General features: G+C 38.0%; 1 long non-coding RNA gene across 3 annotated transcripts in view; it reads right to left on the reverse strand.

Annotated features, from left to right (window-relative positions):
• The window catches only part of LOC139082292 (uncharacterized), a 312,080-nt gene that overhangs the window by 220,421 nt on the left and 63,825 nt on the right, over positions 1–27,834 (reverse strand). Inside the window, exons 3-4 of one of the 3 annotated variants that reach the window (XR_011538145.1) lie at positions 25,322–25,413; positions 10,929–11,014 (exon numbers count right to left, since the gene is read on the reverse strand). The exons of the other annotated variants lie outside the window; for them this stretch is intronic. This is a non-coding gene — a long non-coding RNA (uncharacterized lncRNA). The remainder of the gene's footprint in view (positions 1–10,928; positions 11,015–25,321; positions 25,414–27,834) is intronic. 3 annotated transcript variants of the gene reach the window in all.

Here is a 27,834-nt window from a genome sequence, read left to right on the forward strand (position 1 = left end):
TAAATCCAGTTCTTTTAATCTCATCAGATTTAAGCCCCTACTGCCAGAACACGGGTATTTGAGGTATTGGAGGAATCTGTGACATCACAGACCTTGCACATCTACTCACACTGAAGTTCAAATACGTCAAACTGTAGCTATGTAGAGATTAGATGTCAGGAAGATACTGAAGTTATTGCTGTGTGGAAAGCTCAAGTGGAGGGGTTCTAAAAAGTTCATCATTACAAAAGATAATCTTGACAAAAACATTCAGCAAACTACTAACTCTCTACAACACACATAGCTCCTAACCCTCTACAACACACGTGGCTCCTAACCCTCTACAACACACGTGGCTCCTAACCCTCTAGAATACATATAGCTCCTGACCCTCTACAACACACACAACTCCCAACCCTCTAGAAGACACATAGTTCCTAACCCTCTACAACACACGTAGCTCCTAACCCTGTAGAATACACGTAGCTGCTAACCCTCTACAACACACAAAACTCCTAACCCTCTAGAATACATATAGCTCCTAACCCTCTACAACACACACAACCCCTAACCCTCTAGAATACACGTAGCTCCTAACACTCTACAACACACACAACTCCTAACCCTCTACAGCACACATAGCTCCTAACCCTCTACAACACACACAGCTCCTAACGCTCTAGAATACACATAGCTCCTAATCCTCTACAATACACAGAGCTCCTAACCCGCTAGAATACACATAGCTCCTAATACTCTACAACACACACAACTCCTAACCCTCTAGAATACACGTAGCTCCTAACCCTCTACAACACACACAACTCCTAACCCTCTAGAATACATGTAGCTCCTAACCCACTACAACACACACAACTCCTAACCCTCTAGAATACATATAGTCCTAACCCTCTACAACACACACAACTCCTAACCCTCTACAGTACACATAGCTCCTAACCCTCTACAATACACGTAGCTCCTAACCCTCTACGATACACGTAGCTCCTAACCCTCTACAACACACGTAGCTCCTAACCCTCTACAACACACATAGTTCCTAACCCTCTAAAACACACGTAGCTCCTAACCCTCTAGAATACACATAGCTCCTCACCCTCTACAACACACACAGCTCCTAACCCTCTACAATACACATACCTCCTAACCCTCTACAATATACATAGCTCCTAACCCTGTAGAATACACATAGCTCCTAACCCTCTACAACACACAGCTCCTAACCCTGTAGAATACACATAGCTCCTAACCCTCTACAATACACAGAGCTCCTAACCCTCTACAACACACGCAGCTCCTAACCCTCTACAATACACACAACTCCTAACCCTCTACAGTACACATAGCTCCTAACCCTCTACAACACATGTAGCTCCTAACCCTCTACAACACACGTAGTTCCTAACCCTCTACAACACACATAGCTCCTAACCCTCTAGAATACACATAGCTCCTCACCCTCTACAACACACACAACTCCTAACCCTCTACAGTACACATAGCTCCTAACCCTCTACAACACACAGCTCCTAACCCTGTAGAATACACATAGCTCCTAACCCTCTACAATACACAGAGCTCCTAACCCTCTACAACACACGTAGCTCCTAACCCTCTACAATACACACAACTCCTAACCCTCTACAGTACACATAGCTCCTAACCCTCTACAACACACGTAGCTCCTAACCCTCTACAACACACATAGTTCCTAACCCTCTAGAATACACATAGCTCCTCACCCTCTACAACACACACAACTCCTAACCCTCTACAGTACACATAGCTCCTAACCCTGTAGAATACACATAGCTCCTAACCCTCTACAATACATATAGCTCCTAACCCTCTACAATATACATAGCTCCCAACCCTGTAGAATACACATAGCTCCTGACCCTCTACAACACACACAGCTCCTAACCCTCTACAATACACGTAGCTCCCAACCCTCTAGAATACACATAGCTCCTAACCCTGTAGAATACACATAGCTCCTAACCCTCTACAATACACATAGCTCCTAACCCTCTACAACACACATAGCTCCTAACCCTCTACAATACACACAGCTCCTAACCCTCTAGAATACACATTGCTCCTAACCCTCTACAACACACATAGCTCCTAACCCTCTACAGTACACATAGCGCCTAACCTTCTACAACACACAGCACTCAACTAGATGGTGAGAGGCGTACAACTACGTGAGGAAATGCGTTTACATTTCAACAGCTTTTGCCACTAAACATCTTGAGAGTATGAGGAATAGCTTTGAAAGACAGATGTACTCTTTTCACAATCTCCATAAATTATTTAATTAAGCAAAGTATTTATATTTATTATATAGGTATTTATATTAATAAGAACTTAAATTAAGATTTCCCAGGGTTATCACTTCGATTGGATAATCACTGTGCATGTAAATAAAACTGATTGTGGAGAGGGTGTGACAGTTTGTGTGCAACATCCATGCTCAAAAAATTCCTCCAAATTTCTCTAAATTATAAATAAATTCCAGCCTAACTCGACTGCATAAATTATACGCTTATGACTCAGTGGTAATATTAATCCTCCCTCCCCCAAAAAACATATTTGTAGGCTGGATAATGGTTTCTTTCTGTATACTATATGATTTTTGGTTCCATTAAGATTAAAAAAAAATAACATGAAAAATTAGGACATAGATAGTCCTACAGTGTTCCCTTCCTAAAGTTTCCCTAAAAAAGGATGTCTAATAGCTCAAATCCTGAGGCAACAAAACCTAGTGAAATGAATTAGAGAGTGGAAGCCAGCCACACCTAACTTTCAATCCCCGATCTGTGTTCACGACAAGTCACTTAACTTCTCTGAGACTCAGCCCCATGTCTATAATTTGGAGGGAAAAATAACTTATCAGAGTTCCTGTAAGAACTAGAGGTATTGTAAACCATCATCATTAAAGTAATAGTTTACTAGTCTATGTACTTTCAGTATATTATCTCATGTAATCCTCAAAACAACCCTTCTATTTTTTTCCCCATTTTAAAAATGAGGAAACTGATGCACAAAGAGCTTAAACAATGTGGCCAAGTTCACACGCCTAGCAGAAGACCTGGGATTCAAATCTGGGCAGTCTGACCCAGAGGCAAAGTGCTAAATCACTACACCAATCTATGTCAAAAAGGTACCCTCTAAATGGAAGCTGTTAGAAATAATAATAATAGCTGTTATTGTTGTTATGACTTGCAACAGTGCTGCTTGTCAAAGAGCTCCTTACCAGTTCACGTTCCTGCAAGCAATGCTGTTTTATATTTATTTTCAACCCAGAACTAGAATATCATAAATATGTGTGAATCGGTTAAAAATAACTCCTTAAATGGTTAAAAACCTTACAAATATAAATCCAGAAGCTATTGCACCTTACAGTTCAAGGTAAAAAAGAATGGTTGATGTAAATTGTGCCAGTACACCATCAACATAAAGCATCAGGGCACTATATATTACTGAGCAACCTCCACTCTGTACATATATCTTGATACAAGCAATACTTTTTACACCAATCCCTTCCCATGATAAAATACAGTTTGTAGAGGAGTGATTTCAACACCACATAAAATGGCACCCTCCCACAAAAGAAACATTCATTTTCATACAAAAAAAATATGCTCACGGTGTTGAGTAATATAGTCACCAAACACAAAATAAACACAGTTTTGTACTTCCCCCAAAATTGCTATATTTAGTCTCATTTTCCAAATTAAATATTAACTTCTTGCCTACAACAGAAAGTGAATATTAAGAATCAGTTCTCAAAACTCGAGATAATTGCATGTTTTCTCTATGCTCTTTTTTTCCTTGAGATTCATTGAAATTTCTTGGCCAAAATAAACCATAATTCTAAACAATAGACATGATGCTGCTTATTAGCAGCAAATAAATTATTTCAATGTACAATCTCTCTCTCTCACCCACTCTCCTAGCAAGCCCTGCATGGATAATAGGTACCTACTATTTGTTGTCCAATTTAAAAAGGCTTTTCATGACCAGTGCATTTAACACACCCTGCGACTAACATCAAACTTGATGTACTTCCATCTAGTTTAACACTCAGCATGTGGCATGTTTCAGACTTCTAAGAACTCCACAAACCATAAAGGCATACATTATTGCCACCCAACTACGACCAAGAGAAAACATGTGGTGGTGAGAGTTAGAAAATGGTTTTCAAAAATAGAAAATGGTTTTGCATATTTTTAAATCTTAATTTGGTTCCATTAAGGTTAAAAAATTCCATGAGAAATTAGGATTTTTAGGTTTCCCTGTAGTGTTCCCTCTTTTAAGTTTCCATGAAAAGGAGCAATAATAAGTCTAATCCTGAGGCAACAAAATTTAGCAAAATGAATCAGATCTTGGGAGCCAACCAGACCTAACTCAATAACCAATCAAATTTGTGAGTAATTTTTTGTTATTCTATCCCACAGACCATACTGGTGGAACTGGGATCAAACTATAAATAACCATTTGATTTTATCAGTCTGTTCCTCTGACGTACTTTAAAAATGAAAGTGATGGGCCTATTATTTCCCTACCTCTTTCATTCTAACATGAGCATAGGTAAAACCAAAGCAGATCAACTCTGACCATGGACCATTTTGCTCTGATTTACAGTAACAGTCACAACAATTATGCATTTGAAGTCATTGAAGAGTAAAATAACCATGGGGATCAGCAAGCAGAGATATATTTTTAATATTTATTAAAATTAGAAGTTCTTCTCAGCCTCAATCCTTTTAGACCTTGCCTAGAAATAAGAACCTATATTGATTCACACAGTTTTTTCAGAAAAAAAAAAATTACCAACATTAGAACATTATTTCTTACTCCAACTAAACTATGAGAAGAAAAGAATGTATTGGAAGAGAGGGCAGTCACATACTTCTAGATATCCTGGAAGAAAGCAAGCAGAATTTTTTACTTTATGACCAGTTTATGGTACAAACATAGTTGAAATAACTACTAACTTTTTAAAGAGAGGGCTTTGGAGCATACCACTTGTTGCATAATCAAAAAATGGACTGGCCTTTGTTCCTTGTTCCTAGGAGGGAGACTCTAAATCCTTGGAATTTCCAGAGAAAAAGGAGTGTCTTTGTTATTCACGAGCTCTTTGTCTCATACCTAAATTTATACTAATTAAATGACTCCTGGCAGGACCCTAGATAGCTTCAGGATGGAGGCTGATCATTGACCAAAGAGGATTGGGGTTTTGATCTGTTATATCAGCCTGACTGCCTAACCTCTGGGGACTGGAGATTGAGTTCAATTATGTAGACAATGATTCAATCAGCCATGCCTACATAACAAAACCCCAATAAAAACTCTGGGCACAGAAGTTGGAGGGACCTTCCTGGTTGGCGAATACATTGATGGCGCCAGAAGACTGATGCACCCTGATCCCACAGGGAGAGAGCATGGAAGTTCTGCATTCATGACCCTCCCAGAGCCAGCCCTATGTGTCTCTATATTTGATTGGTCCTGATTTGTATCCTTGATAATAAAACCATAAGCCTACATATAGCTCTTTCCTGAGTTCTGTGAGTTATTCTATTGAATTATCAAATTGGCAGGGCCGGTGGAGGGGGGGACACTTGATTTGTAGCCAATTGGTCAGACGTGCAGGTGGCCTGGGGATCCCCAAACTTTCAGCTGGCATCTGAAGTGAGGGCAATCTTATTGGGGACCATGCCCTTAAATCTGTGGTGTCTGATGCTAACTTTGGGTGGTTAGCATCAGAATGGTATTGCAGTACACCACCACTGAAAAAGAGAATGTCCCCAGCAGGTATCTAAATACCTGCATTTTTTTCACCTTAAACTTGTTAAGGAGAACCCAAGGACAGTGTATCAATGATCATAGTTGTATAACTAGAGCATGACAGAAGGAAGAATAAAATCCAACTCTCCAAGGCTATTCTTCTCCCCATAAAGACAGAATGCCCTGCCACACATCATGGAATTGTTCATGCTTCTATCAGTCTAGACTCAGTTTTAATATCCAAAAAACTACATTGGCAAATACTCTATTACAACTCTGAAAGACATGAAGTTGGATACCTGCCTCTAAAGAAGATTGTAACAATGTCCCTGAAGAAATCTGGGAGTAAATAATATACTTTCCATCTTCATATTTCATTAAATACTGATGGGGATATTTGCTTAATAGATAAAAAAATCTGTCTTTTTCATGACCTGGAATTCTTTGGACATATCCATTGACCTCAGATTTGTAGACATTTTCTGCTTCTTCATTTCATTTTCTAATACTAACAATATAAAGTAAACTGAAACTTTATATTTGTATCACAGACGAATTCTAAATATAAGTCTAACTTTAATCTAAAGTCCTTTAGAGTTTATGTAATGGCTTTACAAAGAGAATCACAATACAAACAAGAATATAAACAAAATGAATTCTTTCATAATGAAATTTCTCCAGCTATGTTTGGATTTATCTCTTGAAACTTTTTCCTTTTTTTTCTTTTTTGAAAAGCTAAAGTGTATTAAAAGCTAAGATTATAGTGTAATGATTCTAGGTGTTAGAATGGATCATAATATAAAGCTATCTACTTTATTCCAAAATATAATCAATACGGAACTCTTCTTCCCATTAGAAATTACTTAGATTTATTTTTGCCATGTGATTCCTCTAGGCAAAAATTTTCTGAATTTTGCATTCTTTATTACTTATAAAGTGCCTTATTTTCTTTCTAAAAGAAAACCCATATATAAATGTTCTTTATTTGGTAAGAAAACAATAGAATTACAAAAACGAAAGAAATCTCAGAAATGAACAAAAGCAAATTAAATGATTTACTCAAAATCAGATGACTAGTGAGGCTAACAAGTGCCAGAATCCAGGGTTTTTGTTACAGAATTTCAGGCTAATCCTACTACATTACTGCTGTTTGCATCATTGGTATTGTAGTCACTGATTTCAAGAGATGTTTAGAAGGAAGCGATTACAGAATACAAATCACTTAGAGCAAGAGTAAGCAAAGAAATTTTGCTACGAAACATTTCATCTTGACCATTTTCAAATAAGTAAAACTTAACGGTAAGACCTGCCAAGTCCGTATATGACAACGCAGAAAAAAATGTGGAAGATATCCACCAAGTTACTGATAATGAAAAGCTGTATTCGGGAATGGAGGACAACTCTAATGTTTCACCCCGCATATTTTGCATGGTTTGAATTTTTTATAACACCTGTTTTATTGTTGTAATTATGCCAACTTTGAAACTCAAACACTAGTCCTCTGAAAAGATTCTTAAACTTTTTAAAATTGCTTTTGATAATTTCCAAAACCAGGCTGATTTACTTTCACACAATGAAGAATGACAATTAATAAAAAATGCTCTCCTCTCCAGCCACAGCGTGCTAATTTTTGAGACAATGTTTTGTGGATCAAAAACCATCAGAGTAAACCAAATGATACTTTAAAAGTTTCAGAGATGGACACCTAAGGGGTCAGGGGCATTGGAATATTCCATTCTGTAACTAAGAAGCACAGATGCCATATCTCTCAAAAGGGTATAAACAGGAGACTACTGATTCAGTCACTATACCTTGAAAAACTAGGACCAAAGGCAAAAGGGGGGAACTTTTAAATAAGATACTTCTCAACACGGCTAGTAGGACTATAACCTGTATGACTGAAGATGTTTAGGGAGAACATATGAGAACTCAATCTAAACACAAAAAAACATGCAGATCAATTTACATATAAATCTGTAACAGGTTATAAGAGGAGTTAAATACAAAATAAATGTATTCTCAAAGTTTAAAACAGCCTGTGCCATTTCTTACTTAGGATCTAAGTACTTTTAAAAATGAAAAAAAAATCCAAAACAGAGTTAAAATAATTGTAGTTACATATAAAATGCACACATTTGACAAATTAATACATTCAGCAAAAACATACAACGTAACATAACTGGGTGAGTCACAAGACAATTTAAGATTTAAAAACACATAGGATAGTATAGGTATTGATGTCTGGTAATGAGACAAAAGGCTAAGGTTTATGAAGAACACTCTTCAATCCTGTCAGCACATCTCTGAGACTGTATACAACTGATCTTAAAAAGTCTAACTTGGGGCCTTTCATGTATGTGAGATCTGAGCCCAGAGTGCGCCCACCCCACCACTGTGATAGAGTTTGGCTTACATTTACTTTTGAAGACTACAATAAGACTCTACAACAAATGTCTGTTAATGTCCCTGACAGACAGAGAATACCACATTAGATTAACCATGGATTAGAAAGATTTTAACATCTATGCTGTTAGGTAGACATTGTTAATATGACTGTCTAGGCACAAAGATTTTTGAGGACTTCACTGCAGTGTTACAAATTCTATCACTATTGCCTAAATCTACTTTCTCTGTTCTAGAAATGGACTAATTTTAATATTCAAATACCAAGGACAGGCATTCTGATACTATGGTATCAGGATCAAATAATTGCAGCCACCATGTACACAAGCAAGCAAAGATGAAACAGATTCAATAGATGGTTGTCTAGTGTAGATGAATGACTGAATATCTGAATAAACAGAAGAAATAAAGAACAGAGAGACAGACAGAGAGAAGAGAAGGAAAGAAGGAAAGAGAGAGCAAGCAGTGAGCAGTGCATTTGAGTGGGACAAGAAGTCAAACTGGATAATTTATGCCTAAACCCATGGGTCTTCCAGAGCACAAGGCTTGAAAAGCCCATATTGGACATGAGCAGTGTGATTTGGTAGAAAATGTGATTGATTTAATGTCAGAAGACTTGGCTCTAACTAGCAATGTGACCTAAGATGAGTCACTTAACCTTGGCCTCAGTTTCATTTTTAAAATAAAGGCATTAAATTAGATTATCTTTATATTTCCTTCAAAATCTAATATAGTGTGATTCCATTTCTCTTTTTGCTGTGTAGCAATTGTAATCAAATCAATGGACAGAAAAAAATCTCTGTAGATTATCAAATTAATGAGGATAAAATGAAATCCAAGATTTAAAAGCTCCTTAAAAAGTATTACATGTTTTACAAGTGTTAGTTATTATCTCCATTATTAATACGAAGTACCTAATGTAGAAATTCTAAAATAAAATGTAGATAAAATTTTCCACATATCTAAAAATGAGGCCATGTATTTCTAAGTGTCAAATTTGATATTTGCTTTTACTTTATTATATCCTTTTTCAAATCTCTACTTAGGGTTATTTTGAAGCTCCATAATGGAGTAAGTCATTTATGTTTATGTTTACCTTTTCAACTTGATTGTAAGCATCTTCAGAGCAGGAATCAGTTATTTGTCTATGTACACCTAAAACCAATGTCATGTGAGAAAATATGAATGAAAATTTCTTAGAAACTGTAAAGAGCTACACAGATTTCACATTCCCTGTGAACTACGAAGGGCCATATAAACCGCCTTGTAAACTAGAACAGAAAGACAAAGAATAAGGCTCAATGAATGTTGGTCAAATTTAAATTATTTGAACAAAAGGATTTGGGTTCAAAAAGTTGTGCAGGAGAGGGGCCAGCCCGGTGGTGCAGTGGTTGAGTTCGAGCATTCTGCTTCGGCGGCCAGGGTTTGCCAGTTTGGATCCCGGGTGTGGAACGTATGCACCGCTTATCAAGCCATGCTGTGGCAGGTGGCCAACATATAATATAGAGAAAGGTGGGCACGGATGTTAGCTCAGGGCCAGGCTTCCTCAGCAAAAAGAGGAGAATTGGTGGCGAATGTTAGCTCAGGGCTAATCTTCCTCAAAAAAAAAAAAAAATTGTGTAGAACAAAGGTGTTATATACATAACAATCAGTCTACTGATGAACCCCTTTCAGCTTTATTGCCAAGAGCTTGTTGGACAAGTTTTGAATCAAAAAACAAAAGGAAGGATTTAACCCCATCTCTAGAGTCAGAATCCAATAAATATTAATTTGCCAAAGACGTCTAGAATGGATAATAATCTGGTATCCCTGACCTTAATAAGAACTGTAAAAAGAACTCTACAAGAAAAAAAAAGTTAACAAAAATAGAAAAGTATGAGAAAAGAGACATCGTGCAATAAAGGGCTAAACAACAGTCATTCTCTATTTTATCAATTGCCTCATCTGCGTCTCTGTAAAATGTCTAAAAATAAAACAAATGGAATACAATTCATTTATGAGCACTACATTCCATATTCTTACATTTTGCCACTATACCAGTATTACAATGATGTAAATCTGAATCATTTTGCTTACCATCAACATAAAATTCAAACAGAAAAAAATTGCAACAGAATAAAGAGTTTCAAAAAGTAAAACTTTTTTTATTTACACAAACTCAGTCTCCAATCTATTCTTTCTAACAATCTCTGATTACACAATTTGGTGAAATTTATGTGAGCTTTTTTTATGTTACCAACCTCCTCCCACAACATTTTAATCACTACAAACTTGAATTCCCTCCTACAATATTCTTGCAAATTCTTATGAGTCCTTTAATTGACAACAGTCACTGGTTGTTTTTCTTCCTTCCTATCACTTTTAATTCATAGTCTTGCTGTTACTGGCCTAACTACAACATCCTTTAAAAAGAAAAGCAAAAGAAAAAAGTAGGCGACTCTAACATATTACCATAAAACACTCAGTAGTAAAATTTAACACACTGAACACTTTCACTAGTAATTCTAATATTTTCCTACTTCTTTTATTGAGCATACTTGGGTGTTCAAAGCAATTTGCTAACAAAATGTCTGTTACAGTTAGACACAGTAAGTTAGCATATAATTAGGAGTTATAGGACCTCACCGGGCTTAATTGGGAATGCCTGACTTTGATCTGTTTCCTAGATGAAAGAAAGCAACCTGCATTAGGGGAGAAGTTCAAAATGTCAACTGGTAGAATGCACACAATACCTGGGTAACGGCAATCAATTCATCAGCAACCTCTTCATCATGATGACTTTGTCAACTGTTTGTTCATTAGTTTCCCAGCACAAACACTGCAGATAAATATCAAATCATAACAAATGCCAGCTATTACAGAATAGGAGGGACAGTGTAAATAAAACTTCCAAATAAAAAGAGGAATGTATGAAATATAAAAATTTAAATCTTTTCCTTTTGATAAAGTCTTTTAGATGCTACAACCTCAAAATCTCATTTCAACAACTTATAACAAATTACCAAAGTATTATTATTATATTATTATAGATTATAAATCATTATTTTATTTTACTATATTATTATTAGAGTATTATAGTATATCATTGTTTTATTATTATAGTATTGGTATTATTATTATTGCACTATAGTAGTATTATACTAATTACTGGTATTATTATACTAATTACTGGTAATATGGTATTATTAGTGCTGATACCATATTATAGTATTATTATGAATTATATTATTATAATTATTATATTATAGCATTATCATTACTATATTATTACTACTATGGTATTATTGCTACTATATCATTTATTATTATTACTAATACTAGCCTGATGATGAACCTTGTTTTAATGCTGTTAATCTTTATCGTCGTCATCATCATTGTATCTACAGGATGCTCCACTGAAAGAAACTCAAAATAAATGGAAATGGTACCTCTAAAATGAATAGATTTTGACAGTATATCCTTTAAAATTACATTCATAAACTGGTTTGGGGAGGCTATTTTTAATAGAAAATACCCCCAATGAATTTAGTATGAGGTTTAACTTGAAAAACATTTTAAATATAATTTTTTAGGAAACATCTTTACTATTAAAACCTACAATACGAAAATTCCTACTTAGTCTGATTATCTTCAGGTTTACTTAGCTCATTGCTCTGATCTAGGTCCTGTCCACCATAGCATCATCACAAAACAGCAACACTGTCCACTTGATTAAGGGAAAGCATACAAGCTCTGAAAATTTAACGAGCTCTGTTCTGTAAAGTGAGTCTGAAGGACAAAGTGTTGTTGTTATTGGGTGTGTGTGTGTTTGTGCATGCTTACAAATGTTGACTGACAAACATTTAGTGCTTATTTTCAAACTTACAAAACAAAGACTTCTCAAATCTCTATGCTTAGAGGGAAAAGAAAAAACACGGAATGTTTTAATATACAAATCATCCCTAAATTTCATTTTAACCATGGAATGTGATCTTTATCTTCTCCTATTAACAACTGCTAACAACTAGCAAAGCCAAATGCTACTTCTCCTTCTGGTGACTAATCAGAAATAAAAGTGGCATATCCTGTATCCCAGAGCAGGATTGAAAAGGAGAAGAAGCCAAGGAGCAGGGATAATCCAAAAATCCTAAATAACCTAGTGCTGGTCACATTTTACTAAGCTCTATGAAGCACAGGGCTATTGCTTTCTCATCCTTTAATTTCAGGCTTTAGAAATGGGGTGTGCATTTCCTTAAAGAGAAGGAAAATGGAAGGCCCTTATTATCTAAGACTAAAGGAAAAGGTGTTCACCTCCTCCGTGACGGTTTCATGTGATTTAAAATTACAGCAGTCAGGGGCTGGCCCAGTGGTGTAGTGGTTAAGTTCATGTGCTCTGCTTCAGTGGCCCGGGGTTCACAGGTTCAGATGCCAGGCACAGACCTACACATTACTCATCAAGCCATGCTATGGTAGCATCCCACATACAAAACAGAGGAAGACTGGCACAGATGTTAGCTCAGCAACAATCTTCCTCAAGCAAAAAGAGGAAGATTAGCCACAGATGTTAACTCAGTGCCAATCATCCTCACCCAAAAATAAATACAATACGATAAAATAAAATTATGAGAGTCACCACTTGCACCAACTTCTCTGCCAAACTCTCAAAACATAATACATTCTCCTACTTTTTCAGCAAAACTAAAAACACTCTCCTTCCAATGATGAGGCCCAAAACATATATTTCTAAAAGTCATTCTGACACACATACTGCAGTTATTCTCTATATTATAGGTGACCACATACACCAAATGACCTAAAGCAAAATCTATCTCTATACATTCAATTCAACTGAACAAGCATTTCTTAAATGCAGTGGCTAAAAACACAGGCTTCGGGATCAGAGAGACCTGAGTTCCAAGTGCAGTGTAGCCTTTTATGAATTGTGTGAGCTTGGCACCTTAACTTCTCTGAGTCTCAGTCTTCTCACATATAATATGGGAATAATAAATTATTATTATTGTGAAGATTAGATTGGATAAGGTATATAAAATGCTTACTATTTTGCTCCTTGACCTCTGGAATACAGTAATTCCACTCCCTACAGGAGCTTTGGTACCAGGTTGGCTTGATGTTAGGTTTTTAAAATTTATTATATGGGGGGCAGCCTGGGGGCACAGCAGTTAAGTGCACACGTTCTGCTTCGCCAGCCCAGGGTTCGCCCATTCGGATCCCAGGTACAGACATGGCACTGCGTGGCAAGGCATGCTGTGGCAGGCGTCCCACATATAAAGTAGAGGAAGATGGGCACAGAAGTCAGCTCAGGGCCAGTCTTCCTCAGCAAAAAGAGGAGGATTAGCAGCAGTTAGCTCAAGGCTAATCTTCCTCAAAAAAAAAAATTTATTATATATTTATACTTATTTATTTAATCTGCCTCATCTTCTTTCTTCTTTCACTAACCCACTTTTCTTCTTCTCTTGTTTTTTCCTTCACCCACTCCCAAATCTTTCTCTCCCAGGTGAAAGTGGGCAGAGGAACATGGTAACCATGAGGAAGTTTGGTTGAAGTGTTCAAAATTTGAAGGAAGAGCCAATTAATTTCCCATTCCTCTTCCCTCCACCTACCACATTCACACACACACACACACTCACGCACACTCAATACTTGGTTTTAATGCATTCAAATAACTCAGAGAGGCGTAGACTGTTTTAGCTACAACACTGGCCCACATACCAAAGTAACCAAATTGAGTAACGAATGTTGCATATACATCTGTCAGCAGCCTTAAATCCTTGGCTGTACTACCTTTCACCTTTTAGCAACAAAATCTTCTCAAAATAAGAAAACCAAATGAGAAAAATCACTTTTCAGTTTCAAAGTAAGGCTAAATCATGTTGTGACTATGCAAAGTGTTAAAGGCCAAACATAAATATTTAAGAAATTAAATCCCTGGGCCTCTATAGATTTCACATGAGAACAGAGTACACAGAAAGACAATAAAACTTTGACCATAGTTTCTTAGAATGAGGGAGAACAATCAATGAAAATAGACAACCTCACACAAACAGCAGCATTTGATTCTGAAACAACTGCCACTTTGGTATATAAAACATACAAATCTACACACATAAACCTGAAATATTAGGATAAAATTAACATTTTCAAGATAAATATTATTAATCAGAATTTTAATCATGGAAATAAATACTTTGTCCAATAACAAGAAAATAATTTAATTCCTAAAATTAGTATGAACTTATTTTTATTAATTTATAGAAATATTCAATTCTACATTTAAAAAATATGAACTATAAAAATTATCCTGGATTTTTTTCCAAAACAATCAAAAGTATAGAATCTGAGTCATCTAATTTGCCTAAAAGTAAAAATACTATTAATCTGATCAATATAAACAGCTTATACCAAACATTCTGGTAGAGAAAATTTTGGTTTCATTTCACATCACTAAAATAGAGAGTATGGGGGCAATTGCTTTAATTACCTCTTCGTTTAGCCTGCCAGAAGTACAGCTAGGATGTTAAAATAGCCTGACTCAGAAAACGTCATCCACCAAGGTTCCAGAAAGCATCAGCCAATTAATATTTTCTTGATAGGAGCATACAAAAGTATCTTTAACAAAATCCATAATAAGAGAATTATTTATAAATTTGATTTTGCATTTCTGTTCATGAGGTACTTTTAATCACAACAATGATAATGTTGTACTGTGTGGATAAAGTAAAGACTTGCTTTAACACTTATGCTGCCATCCTCATTCCCTTACCTGTTTCATGATAAAGATGGGCTCTACTTTCAGCTTTGTCTGCAGTGTTGAGCAAGTCTCTTTAACTCCTCTACCTCTCTCATCTGCACAATTAATAAAATACCTTCTCTATACACATCACAAAGTTGTGACTCTCAATTCACTTTGAAAAAAATCTACTAGTTAAAGGGGCAGAAGGACTTTAATAGTTTTGCATGTTCAACAAGAATATATCCTGGGGACATTTACCTAGTAAGACACAAATGTGAAATCGTTGTACTCGAATTTCCATAGGTCAAGGAAGACATTTTCTTTCCTATAGGAATTCTTCAAGAGCCTTAGTTTTATAATGGAACTCCCTTCTTTAATTCATTTGACATTTTGGTAAATACAGAAGCAATATCATATTATGTCATAGAAAACGGACATGTATGGCACATGCCTTCTTTTTTTAACTTTCTTATATATGGATATCTTTTATCTATATATGGATATCTCCAATTAAAAAATAAACTCTATCTTGCATATACCATATGTTTCACTCCCTCCCACAGTGCCTGACATGTAAGAAGTGCTCAAGAAAAAGTTGTATTTATTCATTCATTTGTCTAATATTTGAGTACCTATTGTGTGGGATTCCCTGAGCTAGACACAGGAATACTACAGTCAAAGACACAGTCTCTGGTCCTATGGAATTTACAGTCTAGAAGAGGAAACTTAAAGCAAATATTTGTTTAACCTTCATTCATTAAATACTTATTGAGCACTCAAAGTAGGTCAAGAACAAAAATTACCCAAATATCTTTATATTTACAATTGTGATCATTTTTCTGAATAAACAAGGTGCCACAAGTTCATATATGAAATGCATTTAGTTTCTGCAGCAGGTCTCTATGAATTCAATCAAGAAATAGTATTGAGTCTTCTGAAAGTTGGAGCTCTCTCAGAGGTCTTGATTGAACCTGTCTGTCAGGCAAGAGGTCTCCACCTGTGCTGTGTGCCTCTGCCCAAGATTCCCCTTTTACTATATGCGCATGCATGCTTTACCGTCCTCCAGGTCTCCATGATTGTTGCCACTACAGCCCAGTTCTCTGTAGTGAAACTGTTTCCAGAATTATAACAACAGAATTCAGACATACAAGTCAAGTTAAAAAATCTCGCTTTTCAAAAATACTATAGAATTTTTGGCTAATTATCAGGTGTGCATATGACTTAGAAGATGTTTTAGTGGCTGATAGAGGCCTACTGAAAATCCTTCCAAGATCTGTTATCCCGAGGGGGTAGCAAATGAAATAACACTGTCTCCAGTTTCTATTGTAAGAGACTGGTTGGGAACCCAATCCACCCAGCCTTGAGATATATCTAGTTCAATGAGGGAGAGGGTGGACCGAGGGCAGGTCCCTACAGATATAAAATATGATTCTAAAGTGAGCTAAACTGCTTCTAATAAAGACCTTCTATTAATAATCCTTCTGGATTTGATGGATCACATCAGTGGGACAAATAAAAAGATGTTCTTGTGAATTGAGGCTGGTGGCTCTTCCTCCCCAAGAATCAAAAAGGAGGGACCCAGCCCTAACTTACCTCCCTCTCCAACCCATTTACTAGTGTTGGAAAGGAGCCTCCAGGGCCTCCAAAACAATTAGAACTGGGTCTGCTCTCTCAGGAGGGGAGGTCTGCATGTGAGAGCCGGCAGGCATGGCAAAGCCCTTCCACTAGCCAAGTGCTGGCATAAAAGCTAAGCTGTGACATTACATTTTAGAGGACAAAAATCACAAAAGCAAAGTGGGGAAAAATTTGAACCCTGACCTCCTTCTTCACCCTTGTCTAGCCTCCAATCTCCATCTCAAATGCCCTCAACTCCCCCCAAAAAATTAAACAAGAAAAGGCAAGCAATGAGATAAGCCCACCACTGAGTGTGCACACGAAGATGGGCCAGAAGGGTATGTCGTTTCTTTGAGCTCATCTCACATGCAGCCAGCTGAATATAAATTTCCCTCTATCTCATCAAGCTCTCACTGTTTGGCCTCCTCTGACTGATATTGGCTCATCATACTTAATCTAGGGTGAAATTTCCTCGTCTGAGCTAAATTACTCGCAGCCATCAAGGGAAGCGATATTTATTTTTCGTGGGGCTAATGACCTGTCCCCCAGACCCACCCACTGATGGTTATTTACTGGGGCCCAGATGCTTGAGCTCAAAATGAGTGCTAATGTCAGCAGGTGCCATCCCTCATTCAGCTCAGTGATTGAATTGGAGCGATCCCATTGACATTGACTCTGTGACTTTTAAGGCCATTACCCTCAGCCAGAGATGAACCTCTCATCATGGCTATGACAGTGACAGCTGATTAGCGACAAATTACAAGCAGGAAGGTGCAGAGGCTTTATTGGGCAGGGCAGGACCAGTGGTAAGGGTGAGAAGTGTGGGGAGAAAGAGCAGGAGGAAGAGCGAGATGGAGGGGTGAGACGAGAGGAAGCAGACGGAAAACATCATACATTCCTCTTCTTTTCAATGTGTTGTTTTATCAATCTTAACTATGGGCCCTGAGTATATTTATATTTTACATCTATTTATGTATTATATTTAAACACACAGAGATTCATGTGTATACAAACAGATACTCATGACTCAACACACAAACCTTGAACAGGCAAGAACTTGTATCTAGTGAATTTAGGCTGTAAACGAGAATATAACATTTTTTAAAAAACAATAATCCATAGACTATTCAGGCACAAAGAATCGTTTATTATACAAAGCAAATAACTATTTTCTCTCTTTTCTTTCATGTATTTGAAATTGTACTGACAAAAAAAAAGTCTTTGGAATTTGTTTGTATAAAAATGTTTTTATAGTTTGCAACCAGACTGCGTTAGTAGAGCTTTATGAGGACTGCTGCTTGAAGAACACGAATGTGAAGTTCTGAATATTATCCTAAACCAGAAGCTCAGTTAAGAAAGCCATTCAATTCCTGCACCTGTTTATTCAGTACACTTTAAATCAAAGCTTTTTGGGATTTTTAGCTTAAACATAAGAATTAAAAATTACTTCTGGAACACTCTTTAAGTTGAAAGGGTTTTTTCTCTGTTTTCCTTTAAGAGCGTATAGATTGGCCTGGGGTGGTTTGTAGTTATTCACGTGATTCAAAACCTTAATATAAAGAGTAGGAAAATCCGACTGAGAATTCTAGACAACTTGGGATTTTGAAAGACAAAATGTGAAGACTCAAAACAACACTGATTTTGTGTTTTGAGGCGTCGAAACTTGTTAGTAGCGGTTGGGACAAATGCCCTGTGTTCTGGGCACTACATGGAATGCGCTGAGAATGGGGCTCTGATAGCAGCCTCAGCATTCCCACAACAGAGCAGCCTGCCACCCGCTCCTTCCCAGCCACACGCAGGTAAGGGACGAGAAGCCCCCAGCACCCACCCACCGTGCAATGCAAGGCACTGTGAGCAAAATGAAGGAAAAAAATTACAGCGCCCCTCCTGCCTCTTGATCTTTAATTTCTCCTCTTTCAGTCCTGCTTCTGTCTACAACTGTCGTCTTCCTTGATTTCACTTAACACTTTCTTAGAAGTACCTTCCACCTGTCTGGGGACTACTCTCAACATATCTGGTAGCAAATATGACAAAATATATCTATTGTCAAAAATATAACACCTCTTACAAGATACTATGGTGCCTGGTTGAAATGTCTGCAGAAATGTGCAGAGGGTGTGGGTGGGCTAAAGCTGGCCCAGGGGCTGGTTAAGTGCTGGTTATGCACATCTCCTCCTGGCTCGGGGGTCAGCGAGGTCAGGCTGGAAGCTTGAAATTGGCCAAGGTGGGAATAGTGACATCACAGAAATTGGTAAATGCTACAAATCAAGACATTTTGTTTTTTGTTTTCCCAGAAAGCCAGTTGTTTAACATGTACCAGCACACCACCGCATGTAACACTGTCTGTTGTTTAGAAACACATGAATGCTGAAGCAAGGCCAGCCTCGGGGAGGTCAGAGAGGGTAGGCAGAAAGAAATATGGCCCTGCAGCATGCTTTTCTACCTTCTTGCTGATAAATCTTCAGTTTCAGTTTCCATGACAGATGTGCCTATTTAAGATTAATAGCCAAAAGGGCAAGAAGTATACTTCCTATTAAATGCTATTACATAAGCACCCATGGTGGAATCAATAAATACTTAGTAACCGTTGTCTTATCATGATAAAACATGAAATTTATTCACAGCAGTTTTTTAAGTTTGTATCGTATTTAAAACGGGCCTTTCTTATTGGAACAGGAATGTTCAATATATTAAATGAAAATCACAACCTCAACCATCCCTAGGCAATAAAGGAAAGTGATCAATCCTCTGATCTTTTTGAAACTACATAAAGTAATAATGAGTTTAGAAATCTTTTGCTCATAGTAAAGCACAGAAAACTTTCAAGTTTTATTCAAACACTACATATTACTTTCCAGTACTGAGGGCACTAAAAATTATCCTGTCCCTCTATACACACTAGCTCTCTGTCTTATCCATTCCTGCAGCTTCAGGGGCCAGCTGCATTCTCTGGACAGCAGACTCCCTTGCCAGCCAGCTCTGCCTTTCAGCCCCACAGCTCCAACTGCTTACGGGACAGGTCCATTTGCTTATCCTACAGGCACCTTACACTCAGCATGTCCCAGTCTAAATTCACAGTCATCAGTGTCCCCTTGAAACTTGATTCTCCCCTGTGTTCTCTATCTCAGACAACAGCTGTCCTATGCACCCAGGTGCCCAGGCACCAAGCTAGAAGTCATCCTTAATGCCCCCTTAGCCTCACCTTCAAGTCCTCCACCAATGAACAATGGAATCCTGCAGACCTCAACTTCTAAATGATCCTGCAGTCCATCCACTTCTCTAATCATGCAGCTACTACCCCAATTCAAAGCACCATCACATCTCACATCTGTGGTTATTTCACAACCTCCACACTGTTTCCCTGCCTCCAAACCTATAGTCCTCTATTCTGTTCTCTGAGCAGCCACAGCAATTTCTCTAAAAAAAACACCTAACCAGGTCACTCTCCTGATCAAAATCCTTCAGTGGCTTCCAGAACCCTTAACATGAGCTTCAAGGCCTGTTTGACCTGACGCCTGCCATCCTCTACAGTGTCAATCCTCAATATTCCCCGTATCACACTCTATGCTGGGGATACATGGAACGTCCTTCAGTAATTTCAGCGTGCCGTGCTTTCTCTTACCCTTGGACTCTCAAGCACATTACCTGGAATACTCTTACTCCTCTCCCCAAATTCTGCTGACTCCTACTCATCCTGCAAATCCAAGACTAAACAGCACTGCCTACAGGAGGCTTTCCTTGAGGCCTCAAGGACAGCTGGTTTGATGTCCCTCCCTCCTTGATATTCCTGCAGGGCCCTATAAAAGCACTTCCCACACTGTATTCTGACTACTAACCTCCCTATCTGTTTCCCTCACTGGCACATAAAGTTTGTTCACTATTATAGTGTCTACTTCCAACAAGTGCTGTGCACATAATAAAGACTGGATAAATATTCATTGATTCCCCAGACGAGCAAAATGGATTATCATTGACAGTGAGTCCTTGTACCTAGGAGATGGCTGTCAGACCCCACAGAGACAGGGCTGTGCCTTCAAGACAAAGTGATCCTCAGATTCCCAAGTGCTCTTGGGCCTTCCTCACCCCCCAAGATCTTCCTCTTCAAGGACTCCTGCTGACTGTGACTTCACATTTAGACCTGAAACTGGTTTCTCTATGGGACTCGCCAACACAGCATCTAATCTGCTAATACCCTGATTTGAGTTTTTGGCGTCCCCCACATTCTCCTAGCACCTGACTCTGAGCCCAGATATCTCAGCCTCACCTTGACGACACTCACCTGTGCACCAACAGCCACTCATGATCATGTGCCGGGCCTTCTTCTCCAAGAGGCAAAAAGGCATTGCTTTGTAGATAAAGCAAATACTAAAGGCTATTTCAGAGGAATAATTCTTTTCTGATCATAGGACCACATGACTATTTCGGACATTGCAAATATAAGCTTACTGTCTAAATGCCCTCCCTTCAACACCTCTGAATCATATTCCTCTGCTAGGAAGAAAGAGAGAAAGAGACTAAGTTCTGAGGAACTAAAATTATAGCTGATATTCATAACCAAGGTAGGTTAGACCACAAAGCCAAGCATATGAGCAAAGTAAAATACTACATGGGAAAGCCAAGGTGTAAAAGGAGACAAGAAGAGCTCAGAGGATCACCAAGACAGAGTGGGGTCTGAGGCATCTTTCTGGGTCCGGACATGGAAACAGAAGCAAGGGCAAGGGAATCTGGAGGAAGGTGAAGGCAGTTTTAAGGTCGTATCCTCAAGTGGCCATCAGTCTAAGTCACCAGGAAATGCTGAGAGTGTGGGTCGGCCCAGCCCAAGGAGACATACGCAGAGCTCAAGCATATGACAAACTGTGTGGCAGTAATGACCACCCACAGCAGTGTGACCCTGAGCAAGCTACTCAACCTGCCTAAACCTCAACCTCTTCACCTGAAAAAATGGGATTAATCGTTGTATAAACCTAACATATTTGTTGTTGAACTGAGATAACGGTATATAAAGTACTTAGGCCATCACCTGGCACATATTAAGTGTTTAATAACAGTGATTATTATCACTATTATTATTAATTTTAGTTTGAAGTGAATTCAGAAAGTGGCCCAGTTCACACTCATACATTTTTCTTCACATACCAACAGTAGTATTATTTAAGATTATCCCAAGATTTCCTAGGCTTGTCGAGGTTTGGTAGGTCAATAATTAAATCACCCTATTCTCCTTCCTGAATTTGGAACTAGTGGAGAAATAGATGCAAAATTCAAACAGATGGAGATCAAAATGTCAATTGTATTACTGGTAAAGTTGGGCTGGAGAATATGGGAGAGTTCTGCTGCCACCCATGGCAGCAAAGCTGGCTAGTACTTCCCCAAATCAGACTCACGCACCTGGGCACATGCACCTGGACCAGCATGTGCAGAGCTATGCTGCCAACTTCACTGCCAAGCAAAGTGAGCTGACTGGATTGTACCCTCTGTGTGGGCCTCGGAGGGACTGGGACACACTCACCTTTCAGGCCAGAGGTAGAGAGGGGCCAGTAGGGATCCAGGGATCCTCTGATCAAGCTCCTCCCAGAGACAGGAGTGGGGAGTAAGTGCTCCCATATAGCATGGCCACAGCCACTGTGCTCCCAAAATGCCTGGTTCAGATCCCACCTCAGAATATGCATTTCCTCAGTCCACAAAAACCCATGGAACTATGGGCTTTCTTAGCCTAACTGTGCCTTCTGGAAAGGAAGCACTACTAAACTATTTAATTGCACAAGTTGTTGTGAGAGATGCTGAAGGACTGCAAATCTTCCACAGTGGCCCTTGCATATCCTTGTCCCCTGAAGTTGTTCCTCCCTACTCTCTTGCACCCTCTAGGGGCTTAGCCCCTAAATGTTCTGCTCCAGCTCTCTTGATAAAATCCAAATTGCCCAACAATTGCTGCTCATCCACAGAACAAATTCTATCTCCTTTGACAACTGTCCTTAACCAAGTATTCCAAAAACTGGCTGAACTTCTGCCAGCCTCCTCCTTCTAAAGCCCTATAAAACATTCCACATCTTTCTGTAAGTTAAAACACTCCTTCAGAGTCTCCTCAAGCCCAGCATTCTAAAATGAAGACAGGGGTTAATGGTGCTCTGGTTCATTTTCTTCCACACTGGTATTCTCTGTTGGATCATTCTACCAGATTCAAGGGCTCAAATTGGCCTGTGATGCAATATCATTGCAAAAGCATCTTAAACAAATGCAATATGTGAATCTATCAAACCAAGGCATCCTAGAGAAGTATAAAATTCTAGGTCTGAGAGAAAGAAGCTGTCAGCTTCACAAATAAACTGTTTCCTTAAATGGCCCTCATGGTCTGCCTATTTAACTGTGGGCTTCTCAGGAAATTCAAATGGCTTATCTATTAACCTCAATGTGATTTTAAGTTTGACACGGTAAAATAATGTACGTTAAAGGCTGCACACAAGAAAAACTCAAGAACAACGAATAAAAAAATAAACTTACTTCCCAACATAATCAAATCAATATAAGCCACTGCTCACAGTGCTCACTGCTTCAAACAAGTCAAAAGATTACTTGTGCACAACCTATTTTGTGTAGCAAAAATCAAATGGTAGAAAATCACAATAGCGATGCATTTTGTGGTACTTTAGATGGTTGTGCAGTGAAACTGTCCCTGAGTCTCTGGTCCAGCCTGCTGAAAGTTAAAGCAGTAGTATTCTCAGAGAATGAGGAAAGAGAATGAGCCTGTGACCCCCATGAGGGACCCATTCACCATGGTAGGTTGGTGAGACCGAGTATCCAAACAAGATAATGTTCTCCTCACCATTCTGACTGGTCAATTTGGATGACATATTTTGGGCATCTATGCTGATTCCATGACTGCAACTTGTATGCCGTCCACAAATCCCCATCTGCAGCTACAGATGGTCCACAATTTTTTTTCAGTGTTTATAACAGCTCTTGGGGGTGGGGGTAGGGAGAATGAAGGTTTCACAGCCAAGCTGCCCTAGTCAGGTGAGTATTCAGTCCTGTTGAACTATAGTGCATCCAAACAATTTACAGAGATATACTTGTTCAATGCTGGCAAGCCAAGTCTTAAGAATTATGTGGCAGAAATAGACAAACACTACCTAGCAGAAAATCATCTTTGGTACACTGCATGCCACTGGTCTTTAAAAAATTTGAATGAGGGGATGCTCTCCTTTTAGAATAATTTACACTTCCAATTATGGCCTGGATGCCCTAAAGCTGTGCTCTCCAATACAATAGCCACTAGCCACATTTGGCTATTTAAAGTAACTAACACCGAACAACACTAAAAATTCAGTTCCACAGCCTGGCCCAGTGGCATAGTAGTTAAGTTCACATGCTTCACTTTGGCAGCCCGGGGTTCACAGGTTTGGATCCCAGGCATGGACCTACACACCACCCATCAAGCCATGCCATGGAGGCATCCTACATACAAAATAGAGAAAGATTGGCACAGATGTTAGCTCAGGGACAATCTTCCTCAAGCAAAAAGAGGAAGATTGGTAATAGATGTTAGCTCAGGACCAGTCTTCCTCACCAAAAAAAAAAAAAGAACATTTCAGTTTCTCCATCACTAGGCACATATCAAGTGCTCAGTAGCCACATATGGCTAGTGGCTACTGTATTGGGCCACACAGAAATAGAATACTTCTATTATCACAGAACTTTCTATTGGACAGTATTATCTCTGAGGAAAATGTTTTTATCAATGGTGGATATTTTTGTCATAATTTTTATTGACTCAACACATTTTCAGTTGCTTAATGTTTTTTTCCTGTCTCACAACATCCTACAAAACTTTTTTACAACAGAATAAATAGCTTCTTTTTGGAAGGCACCAGAATGACTCTCCTAAGATATTGTGAAAACTTATGGTGACCCATTGTCTCCAGACAACTAAGTTAACTGAATACTAGATTTTAGACCCTTGTTTGCTCTGTGGAATTGAGATGACACATAGACTTAGAACAAATATGTTGCTCCATTAACTTTCTCTACTTTGGCCAGTTCACATTTGTAAATGCTAACTGGGAAGGACTTCCTGATCTGCCTAACTTAATGAACATAATAGCTAGCAGAACGTTAAGCATTTCCTATTCTAACCCTTACAACACAAGTGTATTGTTCTTATTATATCCACATCCCAATTTTACTCATGAGAAAATTAATGTTTAAAGGAGTTAGTTTGTTGTTAAAATAATTCAGCAGAGCCAAGCCACGAATCAGGCATGTCTGAGAAACCATTGCCTCTACAAGACTGTCTCTTGCCGAGTTAGGTGTCTATGAAAGCTCATGGAGGCTCATCCAAACAATGCATAAGTGAGCACACCTGCCTTATGATTCCTTAACTCTTTCCATGGAGTTCATGATGCAAGAGAGAAACACACTCTGGTAGCTGCACCAACCATTGGCTCTCAAACCTGATACTTTTAACTTTACCCAGAATCATGAGTAAGTGAGGAAAACTGCCCATAAATCCAGAGAAATCCTTAATTGCCCACCTGGCACTGCAAATGACAAGAGTTTACATTCATAAGCACAAACAAAAAAGTCTGGCGAATAACGTTTATCGCTTTTACCTTTTGTTGGTGGATTGTTTCTCCTACTCCCTTTTCAAAAAAGAAATATTATTGATATTAAAAAATTATATGTAAGAAAGACTAACATGTATGTTAAGAGATGACTAAAAGGAAAGTTTGCCATTTCTCCATCATAGATTTAATCAAACAGTTTTTCACAAGAAAATTGACTCACGTTGTTGGTGTCATTAACAAAATTTCCTTTCTGCCAACTGTTGTACTTCTTGTTTTGTGCCAGTTGGCTGCTGTCTTCCATAGCTGGGGCAACTGAATTTCAGCAGAGAAAGAAGCACAACAAGATTGAAAAGCCGACTGGGATTTCTTAAAATGAAAGGAGTTGTGTGCCTCTGTGTACACACATTAAACGGCGTAAATAAAACTTCTCTTGCAAAGATATAGAGATTATGTCATAAGAGAGAGTACAGATAAGCTAATAGAAACCCTTTCAGAGAAAATCTCAAAAGAATTTACCTACTTTTGGCATTTGGGCTTATGTTCAGGTGAAAATGACACTTTTATGATTACTCATGTCATTACCCTACTTCAAATCTGTTTTAAACATTATTACACAGGACAGCCCTGTACAACTGTGAGTGTTGAGCACTGTACAACTCTAAGGGTATGTAGTCACATAACAGAGATCATATATTTGTATATTTATTTAAATAATAAAGTAACTTATCCTGTAAAAAAAATCAGAATATTATGATAATTTTCCATCAAATGATAGTAAAGTTTTTGAGGAGCCAGTGCCTTTTTTAATATAGTCAAAGTTGCCACAGGAGCTAGTTGGTGGTTGTTTTTTAATAATTCTACATGAAGACCTTTTTTTAAGATAGAAAAATACACTTGTTAATATTGTGATTGTTTTTTAATCACAAGAAGATACTTCTTTAACTTTTAATTAAAATAAAACATATTCAAGGATATGCCTATTTGAGTTAAGTTATAAAACCTGTAAACCATACAAATGTTCATTTATTCATTCATTTGTTCATCTAACAGATATTTGTTAAATGTCTGTATGAGCCTGGCAACATGCTAGGTACTGACATTTAACAATAGTTAAAATTCAAGATGGCCTTAAGTTAATTCACAAATGTAAAGCAATAGTAATAAAAATACCAGCAAGACTTTTTGTGGAATTAGACAAGTTTGTACAAAGTTTATATTTAAAAAATAAACATGCAATATAAATAATATGCACAAAAATTCAAATAAATAACTACAAAAAACAATGGAAAAAAGAGTTATCTAGGAAGAAGACATATGAGATATTAACCATACTATAAATAAAACAGAAAGACACTGGTGCATAAATACACAAGAAGAATAGAATAGAAAGTCCAGAAATAGATGCAAATACACAGAGATATTTACTATATAATATAGGTAACATTCCAAATCATGGGCATAGATACACATTTTAGTAATGTCTATTTGGAAAAAGATAAAATAGAATCTTTAATTCATATCATATACAAAAATAAATTCCCATCAGAGATCTAGTGTAAAAAATAAAACTATACATATACTAGAAGAAAGCAAGTGAGAAAAAGCTTTCTAAATATGACCTAAAATGCAGATTCAATAACAGAAAATATTGATGGATATTTTACATACAAGTTTAAGAAAATATCATAAGCAAAATCAAAAGACAAATGAAAAGCAAAGAAAAATATTTACAATACATAAAACGGGAAAAGAGCTAAGGTCTTCAATAAGCAGAGAACTCTTAAAATCAAGGCAAAGAAAGACTCAGAAACCTGATAGAAAAATGAGCAAAATACACAAGCAGAGAACTGACAAAAAAATATTATTAAAAAAAGGCTCATAGGGGCTGGCCCCATGGCCTAGTGGTTAAGTTTGGCAGGCTCCACTTTGGTGGCCTGGGTTCCATTCCCAGGTACAGAGCTACATCACTCATCAGCGGCCAAGCTGTGACGGTGACCCACATACAAAACAGAGAAAGAGTGGCACAGATGTTAGCTCAGGGACATCTTCCTCAAGCAAAAAGAAGAAGACTGGCACCAGATGTTAGCTCAAGGAAAGTCTTCTTCAGCAAAAAAAAAAAAAGGGGGGGCTCATAGACATATAAAAGATGTTCAACTTTAGGGGCAGGCCCAGTGGTGTAGTAGTTAAGCTTAGCTTGCTCCGCTGAGGTGCAGACATACACCACTCACCAAGCCATGCTGTGAAGGCATCCTACACACAAAATAGAGGAAGATGGGCACAGATGTTAGCTCAGGGCTACTCTTCCTCAAGCAAAAAGAGGAAGATTAGGGGCCAGGCCAGTGGTGCAACAATTAAAAAGTTCACACATTCCGCCTTGTTAGCCCGGGGTTTGCCGGTTCAGATCCCGGGTGCAGACCTACACACAGCTTGCCAAGCCATGCTGTGGCAAGTGTCCCACATATAAAGTAGAGGAAGATGGACATGGATATTAGCTCAGGGCCAGTCTTCCTCAGCAAAAAAAGGAGGAATGGCAGCAGAAGTTAACTCAGGGCTAATCTTTCTCAAAAAAAAAAGAGGAAGATTGACAACAGGTATTATTAGCTCAGGGCCAATCTTCCTCACCAAAAATAAAAGTTCAACTTTACTTATATACATAAAAAAAGAGAGAAAAATTAAAACTAAACTGAATACTTCTCACCTGTCAGAATGGAAAAAATTCAAAAGCTTGGAACG

The sequence above is a fragment of the Equus przewalskii genome, chromosome 3 (assembly GCF_037783145.1).
Source record: "Equus przewalskii isolate Varuska chromosome 3, EquPr2, whole genome shotgun sequence".
Classification (NCBI taxonomy): domain Eukaryota; kingdom Metazoa; phylum Chordata; class Mammalia; order Perissodactyla; family Equidae; genus Equus; species Equus przewalskii.